This window comes from Xenopus laevis, chromosome 5L (assembly GCF_017654675.1).
Source record: "Xenopus laevis strain J_2021 chromosome 5L, Xenopus_laevis_v10.1, whole genome shotgun sequence".
NCBI lineage: Eukaryota > Metazoa > Chordata > Amphibia > Anura > Pipidae > Xenopus > Xenopus laevis.
In genome coordinates, this window is record NC_054379.1 from 129073913 (window position 1) to 129096283 (window position 22371).

The following is a 22371-nucleotide window of genomic DNA, read 5'->3' on the forward strand; positions in this document are numbered from 1 at the left end:
CCCCTGTGGTTACGAAACGCGTTGGCAGTTTTGTATACACTGAAAATGTAGCACAAAATCATTGATCGTTGATCCTGGGCAGTGAGTGTAGCTGCCCGCCCAAGCCAATCTAACATTTGAACTACATAATTGATTGTGACTGTTAATAAGAGAAGTTCATAGCAACTCAGCGCTAGTTTTTTATACGCTCTGTTGTATGGCAAGCAGAAAAGTTATTCCTGCTGTTAAAGTTCTCTTGTGTGTAAAGTAACAGCCAGCAGCTATAATATAGCCAGCTAGGCACAGGATTATTACAGGGTTAATTTGAGTACTCCAGCCACCTGACAGTCTAGTCCAATCAGAACCCAGCCTCACTCTGAGATCTTCTAGAAACTAGCCAGACATGCCAGCAGCCATCTTAGAGACAGAATCTTCAGAGAGCATGCCAGAGTAGAGAAACTGCCCTTAAGATCCTATGAGGCGAAAATAGGTGAACTATCTTTTTTTTATGTGTACTGATTAATGCTGCTAATGACAATGTTAGTGATTATATGTTAGAATATATACTGAATGCTTTTTTTGTATGTTTGCCCCTAGTTCTACCACATTCTACACATTCTACGTGTACTTACTGCACTTATATCGCACCAATATTGCTAAAACTCATCATCTTTGTTCCTGATTCCCTATCCTGATGATGTTACCAATAAAGAAAGTTATTTTTGTACCAGTGGTATGTTCTTAAAGTCTTTCAAGGATCCGAGGACAGTTACAGTAGAACTATTACCCTCTGAGGAGGCGAGAAGACGCACCTCATCAGAGCTAGAGCAGAAGCCATATCAAGTGTGCCTCAGAGTGTAATTGCAACACTTAAAGAGACAGTGCGCAAAAAAAAAAAAAAAAGATTAAACAGCCCTGTAAAGCTAACCTGCCATTTCTGTGGCAATAGAATTGACAAAATACCACAGAAGAAGCACAAATAGAGCCCAGTATTGCACCCAAGTAGATGTATGCCTTTCCTGCGGCCTTCAGAGTCAGAGCATTGCCACAGTGAGAGTGCACATATCGAAAAGCGTGTTACCGCCCAGAGTGAAACAACCACGTGCTGCAATTCACCCAGAGACATCGCACACAAGCAGAGCAACAATTCTGACAGCTGCATCTCTGCAAGTAAAGACACAGACTGTCATCACCCTGTAAGCGACTGCAAGCAAGCCAAAGTCCCTCACCTTGCATCTACTTCTGCAAAGACTGATCCTGAGTGATTCCTAACTTCTATAGAGAGACACTTATTTTGAATCAGCAAGCCAAGTCACTGTATCCTGCTCTTCACATTAAGGTCAGAGTTTCCTGTTTATTCCTTATTGATGGTTATGTGCTGACCTTGGCACATTAAGAGACACTGAATAAAAGGTAATAAGAACTTTGAGAGAATCCAGAGATATTTGCATTATAAGGACTTTATGTGAATTTGAATAAAGTTATTTATTCCTTTGTGTTTAACTGATATTTAACTCTTTCAAGTCAAAATGTCTGTTTATAGTGATTCAATGCCATTGTTAGAGGGTGAAGCGTTAAATAGTGAGATATATTCACTACAACAGAAGGTATTAGAGTTGAGGGAAACCTTAAAGTCAGAGACAGATCCTGAAGAGATAGAAAGGATACATTGTGACATAAAAAAGTACCTGTCTAAGATAGAGAATTTAGAAGCTGAGCTTAGGGAGTCTCAAGCAGTCTCAGAACAGATAAGCCAGTTGAGACAGTCATCTCGTGAGAGGAGACCTACCCCAAAAATGCTAGAATATATGCAACAACAGGCTGCACAAAGAGAAAGGAAATTCAACCAAATGTACATAAAATGGAAAACGCATACCAATGAGGTTCGCATGAAGCTAAAACAAGAGTGTGCAGAGGATGAATTATCCAACATGATGGATGCTGTAGAGAAGCATGAGTTAGATATGAAGACAATATATGATGAGCTAAGGTCATACACAGCACCCTCCCAGGACATTAAGAGGAAGATCGACACATGCACTGCAATAACAGCAGATTTATTAGGGCTTATGAGAATACGATCAATTGAAACCGACTTTGATGTAGAGACAGAGAGGACAAGGCTACTAGAGCTTTATAAAAGGGATTATGCAAAGTCTGTATATGGATCTACAGTTTCAAGAGTAGCATCTTCTAGCAAACATTCTAGCCACTCATCTAAGTGCACAAGTACCTCAGCCAAAAGAGTAGAAGCATCTGCACAACTTGCCGCTAAAAGAGCTGAGATTGAGATGGAAGCTGTTATCGAAGCACAACGTCAACAATTAAAAAAAGTTAAAAAACCAAAGAGACATCGAGGTCATGGAAGCTAAACATAGAGTATATACTGAAGAGGAAATAAAAGAAAATGGTGATAGATCCAGAGTAGTACTTCCCGAGAGAACAGATCCCTGTCCTTCTATCCTCACTGAGGAAAACAAAGGGAAATCTAAGTCAGTGTGTAGTGAGAGAACAGATCCCTGTCCTTCTATCCCCACTAGTCATCATAGTGACCAAGGAAATGTTGCAGCTATTGCCCAAGCAATACATGAGACAATGGTTCTTACAAGACTTCCAACTCCTGAACCAACTGTATTCTCAGGAGACCCATTGAAGTTCATAGAGTGGAGTACAAGCTTTGAAGCACTTATTGCACGTCGCTGCTCCAATCCAGCAGACAAGTTGTTCTACCTACAGAAGTATGTTAGTGGAGAAGCAAAGAGGGCTCTTGAAGGTAGCTTCTACAGGAAGGATGAAGAAGCCTACAAACAAGCATGGGAGAAGCTAAATGCACGATATGGTCATCCCTTTGTAGTACAGCGAGCCTTTAGAGAAAGACTTAACAGTTGGCCAAAGATAAGCTCTAAAGAGTATGTTAGGCTTAGAGAGTATGGTGACTTCCTGCAAGCTTGTAGCAACGCCATTCCTCACATAAAGGGTTTGCAAGTACTGAATGACTGTGAAGAAAACCAGAAAATGTTACTTAAGCTGCCTGATTGGGTGACCTCAAGATGGAATCGTCATGTAACTAAACAGTTAGACCAAGGCAAGGAGTATCCCAGTTTTGAAGAGTTCTCTTCATTTGTCAATTCAGAAGCACGTATAGCATGCAATCCAGTGTCATCCCTTCACGTTCTGAAACCTTTGGAAGGAAAGCCAACGAGAGAGATAAAACGTGCAAAGGCAACTTCATTTGCAGTCGATACAATGACTAAAGACCATGATAACAATGAGAGTAAGCCTAAGGTCATTGATGTACCGAATAGAGAGAAAGTACAGACAGAGAGACACACACCTCTTCAATGCATGTTCTGTGGAGAGAATCACTACATCTAAAAATGTCAACAAATGAAGGAAAGGTCTGTAGAGGAGAAGAAAAGATTCATACTGGATAACCAACTCTGTTTTGGTTGCCTAAGAAAGGGACACAGTGCCAAGGACTGTAAAAGAAGAGCCACTTGTGGCATTTGTAAAGGACGTCACCCAACCCCATTACATGAAGATCGCCCAAAAAGGGATAAAGCTTCAACATTCAGTGCTCTCATTGAGGGAGAAATAATATCCACACTATCTTGCTGTATGGTTAAAAGTGAGAGTAAGAATACGTCAATTATCATCCCAGAGTGTATCTCATCTCCAGGAACAGAAAGCAAGGAGGTACTTGCTTATGCGTTACTAGACACACAAAGCAGTAACACATTTATCGATCAAGAAGTCTGTGAGAAGTTGCAAGTGGCAATGGAGCCAGTGAAGCTTAAGCTCTCAACGATTATGGGAAAAGACTCATTGGAAGATAGTCAAAGAGTCACAGGTGTCACCATAGATCTACCTCTGGTCTATACAAGAGACTTCATACCCCTAGATCGTGAACACATACCTACCTGTGAAACAGCCCAAAAGTGGAAGCACCTATCACTCATCTCTCATAAAATACCCCCTCTGAAGGAGTACCGTGTGGGGCTTCTGATAGGTTATGACTGTTCTAAAGCACTGATGCCACGACAAATAATAACAGGAGGTGATGATGAACAATATGCCATCAAAACTGATTTAGGATGGAGCATTGTTGGAGGACCACAACAGGCTGCAAGCTCAAGACAAGTAACCGGGTTATGTAATCGCATATCTGTCAAGATGTCACTAACCCCAATTCCTGCTACAGTGATCAAGATTCTTGAGTCCGACTTTGCAGACACCAGCTCAAAGGAAAAGAGCATATCTCAAGAAGATATAACATTCCTACACATCTTGGAAGGAGGCATTCAGCTAAACCAACAAGGCCATCTAGAGATGCCCTTACCTTTCAAAAAACGCCCTGACCTTCCATACAATAAGAATCTTGCCTTAGTATGACTAAGACGTTTAGAGAGGAAGCTGGGAAGAGAGCCAAAGTTCAAAAACGACTATTTCAAGTTTATGGAAGGCATCATACAAGACGGAGATGCAGAAAGAGCTGACCATCAACCAGACCTGGGGAAGGTTTGGTACATTCCACATCAAGGTGTCTATCACTCAAAGAAACCAGATAAGATAAGAGTGGTGTTTGATTGCTCAGCAAGGTATGATGGTGTTGCATTGAACGATTATCTGTTAACAGGACCAGACCTCACGAATATGCTATCTGGAGTTCTCGGTAGATTTCGGAAATACCCCATTGCTGTCATGTGTGACATTGAAAAGATGTTCCACAGGTTTCATGTGAAAGAGGAAGATATAGATTTCCTGAGGTTCCTATGGTGGGAGAATGGAAACACTAATACAGAGCCTGTGGAATATCGCATGAAACTTCATCTGTTTGGAGCAGCATCATCCCCAGGTTGTGCCAATTACGGTATGAAACACCTTGCCAAACAATACAAAAGAAATTATCCATCTGCAGCAAACTTCATTAAAAAAAACTTTTATGTTGACGATGGACTTGTAAGCCTGCAATCTGCTGACTCAGCAGTCAAATTAGTGAAAGAAACTCAAGAGTTGTGCGCAAAGGGAAATCTGCGCCTTCACAAGTTCATCTCAAACAACAGAGAAGTGTTAGAATCCATTTGCGAATCTGAACGTGCATCAGCAATGGAAAATGTAGACCTCAACTACAATGATCTTCCAGTCCAGAATGCACTTGGCCTGAGATGGGATGTGGAAAATGATGAGTTCTCTAAGGTCTCTATTGAAGAGAATCCAGCAACAAGACGCAATATTCTCTCCACGGTAGCTTCTATGTATGATCCATTGGGATTCTTAGCCCCAGTGATCCTCAGAGGAAAGGGAATACTCCAAGAGCTGTGCAGACAGAAGCTAGGTTGGGATGACTCTATACCAGAAGAACTGAGGCCAAGGTGGGAGAGTTGGATTAAGGATTTACAAGATCTGCAAGGAGTCAGAATACTAAGGTGCTTTGCACCCTATGACTTTGGAAAGTATGAGAGAATCGAACTGCATCACTTCTCAGACGCTAGCAGTTACGGTTATGGCCAATGTTCCTACATCAGGGTGATAAGAGATGAAAAGGTACATTGCTCCCTTGTCATGGCCAAGACCAGAGTTGCACCTACCAATGTTCTCACAATACCAAGACTGGAACTAGCAGCTGCTGTAGTTTCTGCTTCAGTGAGCAAGTTCCTGAGAGATGAATTAGAGTTCAAGGTAGATGAAGAGTACTTTTGGACAGACTCACAGGTGGTTCTAGGCTACATAAATAATGAAGCTCGAAGATTTCATGTCTTTGTGGCGAACAGAGTTCAAAGAATTAGAGAAATTACTGATCCAGACCGGTGGTACTACATTGAGTCAGAAAGGAATCCAGCTGATCATGCTTCAAGAAGTCTTAAAGTTTCAGAAATGAAGGACTCAAATTGGTTTACAGGCCCAAAGTTCCTATGGGAAAGGGAAATAGTACCCAACAAAGATTGCCTAGAGCTATCAATGTGCGATCCTGAAGTGAAGGTTATTCAAGCCTTAAACACAACAACCAAGAGCCAGGAAGATTGGTATGCCAGAAAGAGATGGCGACGTGTGCAATATTTGACTGAACATGATCAAATGCATAACAAGAAGGAAGAAGTAAAATCCCCTTAATTTATGCAACCCAACTTAACAATGAATGCATAAATTAAAGGTAATTTGGTGGGAGTGTAGCTGCCCGCCCAAGCCAATCTAACATTTGAACTACATAATTGATTGTGACTGTTAATAAGAGAAGTTCATAGCAACTCAGCGCTAGTTTTCAGTACAGAACAATATATACCTTTATACGCTCTGTTGTATGGCAAGCAGAAAAGTTATTCCTGCTGTTAAAGTTCACTTGTGTGTAAAGTAACAGCCAGCAGCTATAATATAGCCAGCTAGGCACAGGACATTACAGGGTTAATTTGAGTACTCCAGCCACCTGACAGTCTAGTCCAATCAGAACCCAGCCTCACTCTGAGATCTTCTAGAAACTAGCCAGACATGCCAGCAGCCATCTTAGAGACAGAATCTTCAGAGAGCATGCCAGAGTAGAGAAACTGCCCTTAAGATCCTATGAGGCGAAAATAGGTGAACTATCTTTTTTTTATGTGTACTGTTTAATGCTGCTAATGACAATGTTAGTGATTATATGTTAGAATATATACTGAATGCTCTTTTTGTATGTTTGCCCCTAGTTCTACCACATTCTACACATTCTACGTGTACTTACTGCACTTATATCGCACCAATATTGCTAAAACTCATCATCTTTGTTCCTGATTCCCTATCCTGATGATGTTACCAATAAAGAAAGTTATTTTTGTACCAGTGGTATGTTCTTAAAGTCTTTCAAGGATCCGAGGACAGTTACAGTGACTACATATTAAATGTAATCGGATTTCATCTTGTAAAATCTGACTAACAAGGATTAAATGCACAGGCCATCTTGGAGGCTTTAAGGGAATATCGAATAATATTCTAACACGTTTAACCTCTGCAATGACAATGGCAAAAGTAAAATGAAAACAATGTGGCAGAATTTGATGGTATAAGAAGCTATCCATATGTAAATATTTGCAGTGAAATTAGACGTTGAAAGCTAAGGGTAATGGCACAAGAGACATTTTGTTGCAGACAATAAATCTTTGCTACCACGGTCATCAAAATACCCCTTATTTTGTAACACTTAAAAGGACTTAAATTTAAAAACTATTTAAAAAAAAAAAACAATAGCGTCACTAAAATGTTAGATAATATTAAATCTGGAAGCCAACAAGTAAACACTGCGTGCTTATTGGCTGCTATGGGTAATGAAACTTGTAGCAATGTTTGCAGCTGCTGTTACTCTGCCTATTTTGTTACATAGTAAAGAGTAACAAAATATTCTAATATTATTGAAAGCCTATTTATCACATCTGGCACCACATGACTGTTAGAAATGTGATAAGGTATCAGCATTAAAAAGTGCACCTGATTTAATCTTGGAAGTTATAGACCCCTAACACTGACATTCATAGTGGTGACATGTTTGATGGGATACTAAGAGATAATACTGGAAAACTGCATATTACAGAATGAATTGACTATGGAGAGTCACAGTGGTTCCATGAAGGATTGCTCATGTCATACATTTCTGATAAACTTCTATGAGAAGGTAAGTAATAAATTGGATAAGACCAGAATATATATATATCTAGATATGAAACACTTCTTACTGTTCCATGTTATCAACAAATAAACAAAACCATAAGGGAAATTCTTTCCTGTTCAGTACAAGCACAGGCCACTAAAATAGTTGGCCAAGAGCAAGCAACCTTCTAACCCAGGACATTAATTCAGCCTTATATTAGTCAGTTTAGTTACATAATAGATGTTCTTAGAAACAGCTCCAAGAGTTGGGGAGAGTCCTTCCTGTCCCCAAGAATAATTTTCCCAAAATGGCAGACTATTCCTTGGATCAACTCTGTGGTATAAGCTAATTCAATAACATTGTCTTTTCTCATAAGTTGTCCAACCCTTTCTTTAAACCATCTAGATCTAAGTCTTAATTTGTCAGTACAACCCTTCAAGAGAGAACTCCATAAATTCATAGCTCTTGATGCAAAGAAAACATTTTTCAAATATTTTCATGGAACCTTTTCTAATTTAAATTGAGTTTAGTGAATGTATATTACACACACATATATATATATATATATATATATATATCTATATATATACAGGTGCAGGGTGGGACAGCACTCCAAGGATTTGAAGACAAGGATATAATGTCAAGAAAGTGAGCAGGTTTATTCAATCCGACGTTTCAGTTCCACACAGGAACTTTCTTCAGGGAAATACAGAACACAGTGCACAGTGCAGGGTTTAAAACAGCATAATGGCGCCAAGTCTGGTTGCTAGGCAACCGTATGTAACATGAAACATGCTGAGCTTAGTGAAAAACTAACTGGTGTAAAACATGGTGGTTTAAAACAACAGTACAGACCTCCTCGCTGGGTATAAGGCAGAAACAGAGAGTAGGGAGTAGTATAAGCGTAAATGAATGTACACAGAGCTAGGGGGCGTGTCCAGACGCCCAGGCAGTGATCAGTGGAGGTGGGGGCCCCTTGTGGCCAATCAGGAGACAGTGGGGCGGAGCGGAGTGTTCGGCCCAAAGGGAACACCCACAGGTAGTGACAACAGTCATTCCCTGGCAACCGCAGGCCGGAATTTGCATAGCAGGTACTCGGGTGTGTAGCAGCATGACAGTAACACACTCAAATGAGTGTGAATACTCTCAGGTCTGCGCATCACTCCCCACCTACATCCTGGCACCGGAACTTTATTCTGCTAAAGCAGCCGCACCACCTTCCTGTGTGCCCACGTACTGAAAACCTTGTGTCGCTCATGTGTAAGGAGCCAAACCTTCCGCTCCTTCGCCCGATACTCCCATAGGTCTGTACCTAAGCCCAAAAAGCGAGTCATGGATCTGACTGGGATTAAAAGCAACAAAGTTGCAACACTTAGCTGTGCCATGTATCCAGCTAGATTAGGTGGAAAAGGTTACTACAATATAAGGAGGGAAAAGACAACAGATGGATAATAACAAAAAGGGAAATGTTGCAAACGTAAAAGGGACATGACAAAGTCCAATGCATCGGATGTTCTAGATAAAACATCCAAGTGGCAATAGTTCATTAAGGCCACGTGGGGCCACAGTATCCAATGTGTAAATCCATTTGGATTCCTTCCTCAATAATGCTTGGTCCCGGTTGCCCCCCCTGGGCAAGGGTGGTTGGTAGTCAATGGCCATACATCTGAAAGTGGGCAAAGTGTGTCCCTCGGCTAGAAAATGTCTAGCCACCGGTTGAAGAGCCTTGCTTTCTTTGAGTGCTTTGCTAATAGATGAACGGTGGTTGGCTATGCGCTCCTTCAAAGTCGTGGTGGTTTTACCAATATAATACAGGCCACAAGGGCACGTTATGAGGTACACGATGTAAGTCGAGCAACACCCGAGTCTACTCCGGATTTTGAACCTCTTCCCCGTATGTGGGTGAGGGAAGTCAGGTCCTGTAAGTAAGCACCGACAAGTAACACAATCCGGGCACCTGTAGCAGCCAGCCTTCTTCTGAGTAGTAAGCCATCCGGGCTCTGTATTGGTGATCCCCTTGAGGTCGGTTATTACCAGTAGGTCTCGCAAGTTTTTTCCTCTCGTATAGCCCATCAGAGGTTTCTCGGAGGAATGAAGGCAAAGTGACTCATCCATATTCAGCATCGGCCAGTGTTTGTTAATGCTGGCCTTCAGCTGCCCAGATGCTGTGGAGTAAGTGGTGGAGAAAATCAAGGTTTTTTTTAAAGTGGACTCCTTGATGGAAATAGGCTGGAGAAGTTCAGCTTGGGTGTGTTGGAGTGCCCTCTCAAGTTGTTCATATAACATGCCAGGTGAGTAGCCTCTGTCAAGGAATCTATCCAGCATCTCTCGGAGCTGCAATACAGCTGTGGATCTGGAGCTGTTGTTGCGTATCACACGCAAAAACTGTGAGTATGGGATCCCTCGGATGGAGGCCGGAGGATGGTGGCTGCTGGCATGCAGGATCGAGTTTCTGTCTGTTGGCTTCCTAAAGAGACGGGTGCCCACTTCTGGGCCTGATAGAAAAATGTTTAAATCTAGAAAATCAATGTCTTCCTTGCTATAATTGAGGGTCAATTTTATGGGGCTGTCAATCATGTTAAGCCCCTGATGAAAGGATATGAGTGCCTCCTCCGTGTCTGTCCAAATCAGGAGAAGATCATCTATGTAGCGGAGGTAGGTGAGGATTTGTTGTCCCAGTAGCGGGAGAATGTACTTTGTTTCAAAGTCAAGCATATAGATATTGGCGTAGGACGGAGCCAGTGCACTTCCCATTGCGGTCCCTGCCAGTTGAAGGTAAAAAGAGTGTTCAAACCGGAAAAAGTTCCTGGATAATGTCAGTTCTAGGAAGTGTATCAAGAACTCAATGGGTACATCTATGGAGGGAGAGGATACAAGGGCTCTCCTGCAGGCTTGAATCCCCTGGTCATGGGGGATCACCGTGTAAAGGCTTGTCACGTCCATGGTGGCCAATATGCTGTTCGAGGGGATCGGAGGAAGTTCTGCTAGTTTTCTGATGACGTGGCCCGAATCCTGGGTATAGGAGAGCATGGTACTGACTATTGGCTGTAGATATTGGTCCACATAGGTAGAGATGGATTGATACAGGGAGTCCACTGCTGAAATGATTGGTCGCCCAGGAGGGGCTGCCAGGGATTTGTGAACCTTAGGTAAAGTATAAATGATCGGTGTCCTAGGGTACTGTGTAGTGAGGAACTTGTGGGTGTCCGTATCAATCCATCCAGCGGTCTTGGCCATTGATAAGAATGAGTCAAGTTCTTTTTTAAAATTGTGGGTAGGGTCGCCAGGCAAAAGGCGATAGGTGGTGGTGTCAGAGAGTTGGTTAAGAAGTTCTGTTCTGTAATAGGATAAATCCAGAAGCACGATTGCCCCACCTTTGTCCGCCGGTCTGATGATCAGGTCCTTGTCAGCTTGAAGTGTCCTGATAGCCTGTCTCTCTCGTGGGGATAGATTCTGTCGTTGTGGAAAATTCTGTTTGTTGGTACACATCTCTCGACTGAGGATCTTGCCAAATGTCTTGATCGCTGCCGGAGGATTGGGAGGGTCAAAATTACTCCTAGCTCGAAATTTCGGGGTAGGCTTATCGGATGAATCTTTAAAGTGCTCTTTTAATCGGAGTTTCCTTTGGAACCTATGGATATCCACAAGAAGATCCAATGGGTCTGGTGAACATGTAGGTATAAATGATAGACCCTTGGATAGCAGGGAGATTTCACAGGGTTGGAGGATGTGCTTGCTCAAATTGAAAATTATGTTTTCCCCCCTCTTTTCGGAGGTTTTCCCTTTAGCTTTTTTCCCTCCACGTCTGGTGTGTTTTCTCCGCCTTCTTTCTCTCTCCCCGCCTTTGATCTTGTGGCCACCCCTAAAAAAGAAGAAGTATTCGGGCCGGTATTTTCGGGGCCTGTATCAGAGTCGGTGGACTGATCTGAACTATCTACCGAGCGAAAGGATTTCGGGATATGTTTCATTCGACGAGGTGGTCTCCTGTAGTTGTCCTGACGAAGTCCCAATGTTCAGTACAAGCACAGGCCACTAAAATAGTTGGCCAAGAGCAAGCAACCTTCTAACCCAGGACATTAATTCAGCCTTATATTAGTCAGTTTAGTTACATAATAGATGTTCTTAGAAACAGCTCCAAGAGTTGGGGAGAGTCCTTCCTGTCCCCAAGAATAATTTTCCCAAAATGGCAGACTATTCCTTGGATCAACTCTGTGGTATAAGCTAATTCAATAACATTGTCTTTTCTCATAAGTTGTCCAACCCTTTCTTTAAACCATCTAGATCTAAGTCTTAATTTGTCAGTACAACCCTTCAAGAGAGAACTCCATAAATTCATAGCTCTTGATGCAAAGAAAACATTTTTCAAATATTTTCATGGAACCTTTTCTAATTTAAATTGAGTTTAGTGAATGTATATTACACACACATATATATATATATATATATATATATATTTATATATATATATATATATATATATATATATATATATATATATATATATATATATATATTTCTATATATATTTCTATATTTAAACATAGTTATCATGTCTCTCTTTAAGGACATCCCCAGTGAAAATATTCAGAACTTGGCCAACCTTTTTTTACAGCTGAGAACTTTCATAACTTTTACAAGCTTAGGTGACCTTCTGCGGACTCTCAATTCAATAATATCCTGATTGAGCACTGGAGACAAAAATTGCACTGTATATTCCAGTAGGGGATTTGTAAAGGATAATAATTGCACTCTCCTTCATGATATGTGTGCAACACATGCCTCTAACAACCGTCTTTCGCTTCAGGAGGAGCCCTCCACTACCCGTATAAGATATACAAAATGCCCATATTTTTTATAACTTAAGAACAATGTTTTTGGTCAACTGATTGGAATAAAGAATGTGCTTGGCTTGCAGAACAAATACTTTGCCTTATTTTTCACTCATCTCACATTACAAAAAAGTGTTTTTTTTCCATTTGGTTAATACATCTGTTAAGTTGTAGACGCAATATAAATTATTACTCATATCAATGCTCTGTAGTGGGAGCTTGGCAGAAGGCAGACATGCAGACTTAAGAAAATCCCTTATGTTCCATGTCACAGACATTTTTATTTTTTATGTTTATAAAGCCAATATGGAGCCGGAAATTGTAAATTCCAGTACAATTCAGGTCTGTTGAAACTCTTGTATATCAGTGGCTCATCTATATGCAACAACTGCAACAAGACTTCAGATTTTTAACATTAAAAGTTATTACAGAAATGTCCTCAAGCCGTGTACTACAAAAACATCAATCAATGAAAGAATTCCATTAAAGCAGAGGGATATTCAATGTGTTGCTTAGCTCATATGTAACCTGTGTGTGTTCATCTTAAAAATCCATTTCACCAAAACCGTATTCAAAATTGATATTTCATCAGCTCTTCAAATAGGTGCTCTCAATATTATTATTCATTTTGAAAAAGCAAATTGCTGTTACAACAGCCTTTGAAGAGCTTAGTTAATGGTGACCTATGATTTGATTTTGAGTAGTGAAATTCTAATGCTTAAGGATGTTATTGCCATACACTGCTTGAGGACAGTTGAATAATAATTTGAAATGCCATAAAATTGAGGCCTTGCAATATTAATGTATAGATAATCCACAGAGGTGTCAGTGATGCAGACATTAATTTTATAGTTTAATCTTCGAATTTTACATGTATATTTGCCCCTAGCAGTTCATTTTCTGCTGCTATAAAGACTCTAAGAACAAAAAGGTGTTGTAGAGAGGTCAAATAATGCAAAATTATTCCAGTTTGTCTTGCCTGCATCCTAAGATGCTTGATTTATATTCCTTTTTTTTTTTCAAATAAGCGATTGAATAAAATCTTAAATCTTTATATTTATGGGGGCTGAGATGATTAGGGTTAAAGAGCGTGACCCAGGATCAAATTGACTTTGTTATAAAAAAGGTAGCTTTAAGCTCACATTCAAAGTTCTGAGTTTATACATTCAAATGCATTTTTAATACAAACAAAAAAGTGTGACTAACATTGTTGAAAACATCATGAAGCATAATTTGGAGAAGGTATGTCTATGAATATTCTTCTTTATCCAGGTCATGATATACAGTATCTAGTAATATTAAATCAAAGGCAACTGGACATTTAGAGTTTTTCTTGCAAACATTTTACCACTCGTCTGAGTGGCTTCTTCACTTCAACTGAAGGGCTAGGGAATTCCAGCATTTAGGGGCATATTTATCAAGGATCGAATTTTGAAGTAAAAAACCATCGAATTTGAGTACTTCCATAGTCAAAATATTTTTTCCAGAGAAAACGGCCGTACTTGATTGAAGTATGATCGAAGTAAAATTGTACGATTGGACTATTTCAAACGATTCAAAGGATATTTTAAAAGAAAACCCTTAGATTTCTCAAAACTTGCCCAAAAGCCTCAGATAGGTTCTAGGAGGTCCCCCATAGGCTGAACAGCAATTCGGCAGGTTTAAGGTGGTGAAGTGTCGAAGTCAATGTTTTCTAAAGAGACAGTACTTCGATTTTCGGGTGGTCGAATATTTGAAGTTTTTTTACTTCGATTCAAAGTCGAATTTGGCCTATTCGATGGTCGAAGTACCCAAAAATTACTTCAAAATTCGAAGTTTTTTAATTTGAAAATTCACTTCGACCTTTGATAAATCTGCCCCTTAAACTCTTGAGGGTAGTAGTCACAGACATCTATAAAGAGGAGGAGCATAGCAGGCAAGCAACATAGAGAAACAGGAGAAATCAGGAGAATTTTCAAGAAACATCACATTCCTGTGTATTTTAAACCCAGCAACACCCTAAGACAGATGTTGGTGCACCCTAAAGTCCCAACACCAAAGCACATATAGAGCAATGTGGTCTATGTTTTCCAGGGTAGTGAAGAGTGCTCTGATATATACATTGGGGAGCCAAAGAACCAAAGAGAATGGCCCAACTAGGGATGCACCGAATCCAGGATTTGGTTTGGGATTCGGCCGGGATTCGGCCAGGATTCGACCTTTTTTAGCAGGATTCGGATTTGGCCGAATCCTTCTGCCCGGCCGAACCAAATCCGAATCCTAATTTGCATATGCAAATTAGGGTAGGGGACGGAAATCTGTGATTTTTTGTCACAAAACAAGGAAGTAAAAGGTTTTTCCCCTTCCAACCCCTAATTTGCATATGCAAATAAGGATTTGGAATTGGTCCGGTATTCGGCCGAATCTTTCGCAAAGGATTCGGCTGAATCCAAAATAGTGGATTCGGTGCATCCCTAGGCCCAACATTAAAGGGCTAACTTCTCAGAACTAGACTCTATCTATCCACATCTCAAGGAAAAGACACTCCTTTGAGGACAACAGTGTGCAGATTTTGGATATAGAGGACAGATGGTTTAAAAAAGGTGTAAAAAGGAGCCATTTATGCCAAAGTAAAGAAAGCATCCCTGAACAGAAGAGGGGGCCTGCAATACAGCTTGTCGTCAACCTACAATGCCGCTTTGACATCCTTACCCTGGTGGCTTCACAACAATTCACACTTCCAGCCATATACATTGAAAGATTAACACTTGCTTCAATAAAAAGCATGGTACCATTGTGACTGAATCACACTTTCAAACATATGTGAGTTTTAGTCAACACCTTACTGAAATTCAATGGAACCAATGTGATTGGATGTCTGTGACTTTACTACCCGCAAGGGTTTAAATGCTGGGGAATTCCCTACCATTTCAGTTGTACTAAAGAAGCCACTCAGATGAGTGAGTTTAGATTTATCGAAATGTGAGTTTAGAGCTTAATAAATAAAAACTCACACACGTTGTTTTCATTCCTATGAGATTTTTAGTACCATATACTATATATCAAATGGTGAGTTATACCTTTCAACCACTGATAAATACAATTCTAAAAATCCCATAGAATTTAATAGAACATCGGTGAGTTTTATTTATTAAACTCTAAGCTCACACTTTGATAAATCAGCCCCTTAATGTCCAGTTGCCTAGTCTAGAGAAGGCACAATTGTACCATTATTAAATTTTCCCTGTTATTTCAAATGTATCAGAATCCTTGTATTTTAGATCATTCATGAGATCCCTCTCCCAGGCTTCTACTAATGTTCCAGCCTACTGTTGGGCCCTAGCTTCTCCTAATAAGGGTTGCCACATTTCCCTGCTGCCAACTCTGGTTGTGGGACGGGTCAGTGACGTCATAGGGAGACGTCAGTGACATTGGCAGGCAGAGCTATGGCTTGGTGATTGCCAATTGCCCGATAGCCAAGTCAGTCTCCTGACTGGAATTAATCTTTTCACTTCATTTTTTAGGATACCTTGAGGTCTGCCATGGTGTCAAGTTTTTTCTCATTTAAATTGCTAATGTAGTGCCCACAAAATCAATAAATCAAAATCAAAAAATAAATCACATTCTCAGCTTGAAAACTATAGGTTTGTTAGTCTGACATCAGTAGTAGGAAAGCTCTTGGAGGGGGGTTATGAGGGATAAGATACTTGCAAATCACAATACTACGAGTTTGTGAAAGCATGGTTTTATGCATAGTCTTGCCAGACAAATTTCATTTCATTTTTTGAGGAGGTGAGCAGAAACCTAGCAGTGGATGTGAACTACATAGACTGTGCTAAAGCATTTGATACAGTATCACCCAAAAGGTTTAAGTGTGGTAGAAAATGGAACATTTTATAATTGGACCAGTGTTGTTAGTGGAGTACCATAGGGGTCTTTCCATGGCCCTTTGTTTTTAACTTGTTTAATAATGACCTTGTAGTTGCCATTGAATCTACTGTTTCTATTTTTGTTTACGATATATAATTATAAGTTCCATACACAAAGACGTACTTTGCAGATTTGTCTAAACTGGAAAACTGGGCAACAGACTGGCAAATGAAGTTGCATATTCAAGTTCAAAGCTATGCAATTTGATAGAAAGAACATACACTAAATGGTAGTTTATTGGGAGTATCCTTAACTTAGAAGAAGCTGGGGATTTTTGTGGATAGCAAGCTGTGTGACTGTAGATGGCTACTAAAGCAAATAAAGTACTGTATTTTATTGTGTAGTTTTTACTCCTAAATGACACTGTTTACACTGCAAATAATGCTCTCTATCATATAAAATTGCATTCCTAATCCAAGTGTATTTTTTTGGTTGTAATATTGGTGTGTAGGCAGCCATCTCAGGTCATTTTGCCTGGTCATGTGCTTTTACAAAGAGCCAGTGCTCCACTGCTTTCTGACAGGCTAATGTTTCTCCTCCTCAATGTAAATGAATGGGGTCACAGTGGGACATGGATTTTTACTATTGAGTGCTGTTCTTATATTTACCAGGAAGCTGTTATCTGGTTACCTTCCTATTGTTCTGCTGATGCGCTGTTGGGTAGGGGGTGATATCTCTCCAACTTGCAGTGAAACAGTAAAGAGTGACTGAAGTCTATCAGAGCACAAGTCACATGACTGGGGGAACCTGGGAAACTGACAAAATGTCTAGCTCCATGTCAGATTTCAAAATTAAATATAAAAAAATCAGTTTGCTCTTTTGAAAATTTTTTCACTGAGGCATTTTGAAAAAAAAAAACACATTTAACTTAAGAAGGACTGGAAGATAAAAACAGGATTACTTTTGTTTTTATAGGAATTCTAGTCATTACATTCCAACTATTTTAATATTGGGGTCTTTACATGCCACATACTTTGGTAAACCTATGTACATGAGTAATCAAGCTGTTCAGAGGACCCCTGGTATTCATATTTCAAATGTTTCCTCTTTATACCTAAGGACATATGGGAGATAATATTCTGTAAAATGTTACCTTTGAGTAGAAATCTCGTAAAAACTTCTAATTTTAGCAAATCTTTGCAGTTTGAAAAAAAAATCATATTTACTTGTTTTGAAAGATTCAGATGTGGGTACTTTATGAAATGATATAGTTTCCTGGGGATGTTAGTAGTTACATGCTAGTTTAAAAATGTATCATTGTTTATTGATGGTGTCTAGTGATGGGTGAATCTGTCCATATTCGCTGAATAATTAGCGAAATAGCGAAAAAATTCACGAAACGGTGAAAATTTGCAAAATTCATCGAAGTCAATGGTTGTCAAACTAATTTATACGCGCGACAGTTTTTGGCACGCGCAACAATAATATATACATTAAAGTCAATGTGTGCGCCGATTTTGACACTCAACAATTTTTTTTGTTGCAGACAAACATTCCAAACACACTCAATCACTTCATTTTCACAGTGTCTGGGCCTTCCTATCTAGCCATGTTCACTATTATTCAAAGTAATGGCCACCTTGCAGTCAATCTGACTTCCATAAAGACTCCCATACCTAACAATACATTTTAAATATTATTAATGTCTGTAATTTTGAATAAAAATGCCTGTTCTCAGTTATTTTAATCTATTTGTTTTTATAAAGACATCATTGACATCATGTGCCCTTATGAAGTACCTTATGTTAATTATTTCTATAGCTTCTCTTTCATGTTTCCTTTCAGTAATGAATAATTTCTCCATATATAAAATGTTTTAGAAATTCTCGGTGGTAATATTTTAAAAATTCAAAAACGGAAACACTTGCTCTTCTCTGACACATAATGTTTAAGATATCAAAGAAATAATTTTGTGTCAATTGTATACAGCATGTACAATTGACTACATGTGTTAAATAATGTGTAAACTGACAGACAGACAAGGCAAATCTTCTTTTAATTTAAAAGATAATAAACAGAAAGCTTGAAATTAAATATTACGTTTTTCAATTGACTTTAAATAGGTGCCCAAATGAATTGCATTTACACATGACCAGCGTTCCTTAATACAAAACACATTTATCTTTTGATTGATGTCTTCCAGTTTGTAATGAATAGTCTTTTCTTCAGCTTAAAACCAACTCAATTGCTTCACCATCTGATTTGCATTACTTTATTATGTACTGATGAAAAAACTCAGCTAGTCATGAAATCAATCTTGTTTATATACAGACAAAGTGTTGTCTAATATTTGCCATATTTTTAGTGTCCTTGTTCAGTGATCATGTTATATTAAATTTGCAAATAAAGTGTCATTCATGAAGATTCTTCAGTATCCTTTGGACAAAATGTTATATTTTAATCACACTTTGTATTTTTCAAATGAAAATATTAAGAGCGAAATTAATATTTTATTTTGCTTTATTGCTCCCTTGCTTCTGTGAAGGCATTGCAAACTCACCATTTTCTCCAATTGACCAAAACTTTCTGTATCACCCTTGTTAGCCTAAAATACCCAATAACCCCCTCCTCCCGCTGGTCATGTATATTATTAAAGCCAGCTAATTAATCCTACAGTTTATATTGCTGAGCCTGACAGTTCTCCATTCATGACATTTCCTTTCACCTGTTAAAATAACACAAGGTTATTCTGGGCCCCACATACATTCATGTGTAGGCTGATAACTAGTATGTTTCTTCAATAGTATTTGCTCACCGTGAAAGAACAAAGTGGTTCCTAGCAACAGTCCATGCACCAAAGCAGTTTTACCGTGTTAGTAAAGTTATAATTTTTAAACTGATTTCAACTCATGCAATTCTTTAGTCTGCTACACAATAAAGAGATCTTCCATTATTTGCAATAACTGATTCAGAGTCCATTAAAATAGTGAGCATTTGATTCATTATACAATTTGAAGCCTTGTGAAATCTGTAATGTTTAATGTATGCACTGCAGTAGATACAGCTTTAATTCTCCAAGACCTTACAGTGACATTTAATTAAAAATACCCTTTTTCTGATGTTACTCTTTGAGACCAGATCTAATTAGTGATACTTGTGCATCCTTCAAGAAATCCACTTAATTTCTATTTTAAAATATCACTCACCTGAAGCTCATATCAGAAATAAATGTGATAAATGAAATAAATGTGATAAATGAAATAAATGTGATAATAGATGAATTATAGGAAATCCATGTACTCCGAAAATGACATGTTTATAACTGTAGAATGGAAAGCAAACATGTACGTCACTTTATTAAGGAACAAAGGGGTCCGTTTACTAAAGTGCGTTAAAAATATTCGCACACTATATAGACAGAATTTTCGCCAAATATGTTATCGCCAGTTTCCTAACCTGCGGTAAATATAAATTTGCGGATTTTCTTGCGCAAAAATAATTGTTCGCCAGTTATCGCATTCGCTGAAAATAACGCTACGTACACATTAACGTATGGTTTACTAAACAGCAAAATGTGCTAAAGACAAAATTAACGCCAGAATATTCGCAAACTTTTACCGCCACCTATGTAGTGGCGTAAAAGTATTTTTTTCGCCAGAAAATTCTCAAGGGGCAGGAAATATCCCATAATACTGTTTTTTTTTTACCCATCATTCTTTGCTGACAGGAGACAGATCTGTAGCTATTGCTGACAGGATGTTTTGGCTTCTGCTTCTATCTGGTGCAACAGCAGCAGTTTCAGCTCAGAGTCGTATTATTGGCAGTGGGCATCAAAGTCCAAGGATTCGTCAGCCTCTACGCTTTTTTGGTTTCATTGTGATTGGCTACATTAAACTGTGCATTTCTATGAAGCAAAGAGATTGACTGGTATCATTTCTTGTTTCTATGATTCTATTGGCAGAAGGGTTTATATGATACACACATGTTTGATTGGTGTAACTCTGGTGATGTTGTTGGATGGTATAATCATCAGTCAATAAAGTTTATGAGTTTTGAAGATGCATTTCTGGCCATAAATGTCACAGTAAAAATTGCCATAATAACCGCCATAAAACAAGACTATTTTATAGCATAAATATTCGCAAAAACGTAATTTTTCGCCAGAAAGTTCGCAACTCGCTAAAATTACCGCTAACGTAAGCTGGTTCCTTAACGTAGTTACCGCAAGTGATCGCAATGACTTCTGAGCATATCGCTGTTTAGTAAACTTAGTCGCTGCGAATATTCTGGCGTAAAAATATTCTCAGCGATAACATGCGGAAACTTAAAGTCAGATTTACCGCACTTTAGTAAACGGACCCCAAAGGCTCCCTATCTATATTGACATTGTTAACCAAATCTAATGTGTAGCATTATGAAATAGTCAAAAAGTCTATACTGAACACTAAACAGATCATGCAATAAGTAGTAGCTTTCAGAAGTTTCTGTGAAATTGTGTGTAAAAGCTGTTACTTTACGATAAATTCTATTTTGTAGGCTTTGTGCACAGCTCTGCCCTTCTCTTTTTTTGCATATTTCTTCAAATCCCACCATATTAATTCTATGGCTGTTGAACTTCTGTAATGGTTCCTGCAGTCTTGTCACTGCTGACTGCCTCCACTATCCCCTCTGTCGCTGCTGTGATCTCATTTAAAGTAAAATGAACAATTCAATTTCACATTTTGGATTTAGCAGAACAGTTATTCAATTTTTCATTTTTTTTACAAGATTCAATATATTCTTAAAAAACACTGTATGTCATTTCAAAGTGACAGTGTCACAATGTACAATTTTTTTTATGTAAGTTACCACAGTTACATAGATAAAGGAAGATTATTTCATACTTACCGAGATCTTCCTTTCCTAGACGTACTCCATGTCAGTACGTTACGGGATAGCCCCTCCTCCCTGCTCCAATTAGAAGGAACCTCCCCAAGCCTTTAAAAGGCCAACCACACCCACCTACCGGCGTCTTTGTAACAAGCTCTTAAATTACCGGAAAAGAAAGGGCGGGTGTACTGACATGGAGTACGTCTAGGAAAGGAAGATCTCGGTAAGTATGAAATAATCTTCCTTTTTCCCTAGACGTACTCCATGTCAGTACGTTACGGGACATAGCAAGTTAACGTTATCCCATGGGAGGGAATATGCTTTAAGAAGAAACTGTAATAAGGAAAGGAGTATTTCTGACTAGATAGTCCACCATCATGCAAACTCCTTACCTTAATATAGAGAGTCCAGGTGAAAACCCCAGAATAAGTTCACCAGGCTAAGAATAGAGCTATAGTATAGCATATACTATAGAGAAAGAGAGAGAGAGCGCGAGAGAGAGATGTTAGCCCACTGAGAGTGAGGAACAAGTTAGCTCACTAACCACCACTTCACCCTCCAGAAGAGAGAGAGAGAGAGAGAGAGAGAGAGAGAGAGGAAGACAGTCCTGTAAAAGGCGAATTCAGCAAGCTGAAATACTTACTCTCCTACTCACCAAAAAGCATTCATCACATGTATGCCTAAATTCAGTGCAAATTGCAAGGTACCTGTAAGAAACACTTGGTAGGAGTAAGAACCCAAAACAGACACAATATAGAAATGATCTACTTAGGATATATCCATAAATGTAGGATATCCAATGTACCCTGAGGTACCCAAGGCCAGTACCATAAATATCTTCATATCAGAATGCATGTTAGTCAGGACTGTTCTAACCGAAAGCAGATCCTAAAGATCGGAGACAAGGGCACCTGAGAAAATAATTGGGATTAGAATTCCTTACCCTGTGTAAGGTCCTGTGATGAGGCAGACTCAATTAACTGTAAAGAGTTGAGCAACTCCAGTACCTAAGAAAGAGCCCCTGTTGGTTGACCCAACCTAGTACTCCGAGAGGTATAACTGAATACCCCTAAGGTTACAGATCCCAATAACCACAGTGCAACTAAAGGACTAATTCCAAGATTTATGGAGGCAGATCATATGCCCTGGATAAATGTTTATAGTCACCCACAAACCTGTGTTCTCTCTACCCATAAGGGACCCACTTATATGTGGAATCAACTATACTACATA

The 22371-nt window shown here is 39.2% G+C and overlaps 2 long non-coding RNA genes across 2 annotated transcripts; both read left to right on the top strand.

Moving 5' to 3' along the window:
• Window positions 1-371: 371 nt before the first annotated feature.
• Window positions 372-706, top strand: LOC121393555. Its single transcript, XR_005961152.1, has 2 exons — window positions 372-469; window positions 577-706. It is a non-coding gene; the product is annotated as an uncharacterized LOC121393555 (long non-coding RNA).
• A 5742-nt stretch (window positions 707-6448) lies between these two features.
• Window positions 6449-6786, top strand: LOC121393556. The gene is made up of 2 exons (XR_005961153.1): window positions 6449-6549; window positions 6657-6786. It is a non-coding gene; the product is annotated as an uncharacterized LOC121393556 (long non-coding RNA).
• The last annotated feature ends 15585 nt before the right edge of the window (window positions 6787-22371 follow it).